The sequence below is a fragment of the Octodon degus genome, unplaced genomic scaffold, assembly GCF_000260255.1.
Source record: "Octodon degus isolate 3935 unplaced genomic scaffold, OctDeg1.0 scaffold00569, whole genome shotgun sequence".
Lineage (NCBI taxonomy): Eukaryota > Metazoa > Chordata > Mammalia > Rodentia > Octodontidae > Octodon > Octodon degus.
In genome coordinates this window covers 25,920-27,982 of record NW_004525145.1, presented here as the reverse complement: position 1 = coordinate 27,982, position 2,063 = coordinate 25,920, and the positions used below count along the sequence as shown (strand labels likewise).

Below are 2,063 nucleotides of genomic sequence, written 5' to 3'. Positions count from 1 at the left end.
CACACTCACCGGACCTGGGCTAGGACTGGGTCTGGGGGCTCCCGGAACTGGGCAGAAAATCCTACTCAGCGGGCGGGGTGGGGGAGGCACTGCGGAGTGGTGGGGGGCAGCCCGAGGGACTGGAAGAGGGTCCGGCCCACGCTACGCCTGGGCTGGGACTGGTCCCGCTGGCGCAAAAATAAGCATTTTTTTTTTTTTTTTTTCTGAACCGGGGATTGAACTCAGGCCCTTGTGCTTGCCAGGGAAGCACTTATTCCACTGAGCCATCTCCCCGGCCTAGATGAAACATTTCAACTTTGAAAGTATGATGGAAATATATCTTGTTAATTCTGTAACAAAGAAGCTACATGTATTTTGCTCTCACATAACTATTTCCTGCTTAGATATAATAAAAAGAAATTAAAATACCTGCCACATTTCTACTTTCTTTTTCACTTCCTCGTTTTCTACAAACTCATTGAAGTTTGCCAGGGCTTTGGCTGCCAGTATTTGGCTTGCTTCTGTACTTATTTCAGACTGCAAATTGTTCTGTAGTACTGCTTCAGACAGATCTTTGCTGTCCTGGATATCAGGTCCACAAAACACCTGTGTCTTTGACTGGAGTCACAGTCCATAGGTGTGAAGTGAGTCTGGGCGTCTTCCTTGCCAGAGTCTGGGTTCCAGTCACCATGAGGCTCACGCTGACAGTGGGCCTCTTGCTGGTGTGAGAGATCTGGGTTCTCAGAGACTGTCTTAGTTACTTTTGCCTAGTTGCTGGGACAAATACCTCACATTCGAAGGAAGTAAAGGTTTATTTAGCTCACAGTTACTTCAGAGTTTTGTCCATATGCTGCTGGCTCCAAAGTAAACAGCAGCAGTTCATGTGGCAGAAAACAATGAAGAGCAGAGGAGGAGCAGCAGCTGCGGCATTCATCAAGCCTCTCTCTTCCTTCTGCTCTGACTTGAAAGACCTGCACTCCACAGTGAAGATCAGAGCTCCTGCATAAATAAAGCTCCTCCAAAGACAGACTTCTCCTTGGTGCTAGGCAGCAGGAAACCAGGCAGGAGGCTTCCTGCCTTTGTCAATTGTTGGGCCCTGCCCACCTGCAGGGCTAGGCCCTCATGCTGAGATCTGGAGCTGATTCAGCCAAGATGACACAATGTATCAACTAACACAGAGACATTTGTAAAGGTGGGTGTAATGGGTTCCTTGGGGTTGTGTGAACATAACACACCCACAGAGAAGGATTTTCTCCATTGCATTTCCTTTGTAATGTCCCTCCTTAGACAAAAGGGTGATGCATCTTTGTGTAGTGCTAACTCACCACACTTAGGCTGGTTCCAGAAAGAAAATGTACTGCGAACCAATGCTTCCTTACTGAGATCCAGAGCTGGAGACAATGGGATGTAACAGTGGCTGCTGGGGTTGTGCTGCTGCACCTTGTGGCCCAGTAAGTTCTGGGCAGCCACTGTCCACAAAGTCTCCCCTTGCTCAAGGAGAGTCTCTGCTCTCCTCAAGTCCATGTCACTGTAGCTGAGCCTCCTCTTCAGAAGAGTCAGGGGCTGAAGGTACTCAACATTTTGCCTCTTCCAAAGAGGGTCAAACTCTTGATCATTGGAAAGAATCACATCTCAATTATCAAACTCTGTTGCCACTGCAGTAGAATTAAATGGGTCAGCTATGTCACTGTGGTGCTGCAGTAACTCTTTATCCAGGCCCATTGTGACCATCTCAGAGACAGTCTTCGATTTTATTGGAGTGTCCAGACCCTGCTAATCCATCCTTCACCACTACTGACCTATTCTCAGCCAAGTGCATTAGCAATTTGCAAAATAAGAGAGTGATTTTTGGCACATACTGTAGAACTCATGCCTCAAACCATGAAGTAGATGATGCTGGTGAATGAGGTACTGGGCTAAGGTGACCACTTGTGCTTTTGGGTCCCAGCAAGAGAAGATATTGCGGAGAGGAGTCAGAAACTGAGTAAATTCCCATACACAGAGCAGCTGCCTTCTGGTTTTTATGGAATTGGGTTGCTTTCACAACATAAATATAATTGCTTGATCCACAGTTTTTCTTCTTG

The 2,063-nt window shown here is 47.2% G+C and overlaps 1 pseudogene; it reads right to left on the bottom strand.

Annotated features, from left to right (window-relative positions):
- Nucleotides 1-414: 414 nt before the first annotated feature.
- LOC101581157 overlaps nt 415-2,063 on the bottom strand; it is a 2,135-nt pseudogene continuing 486 nt past the window's right edge.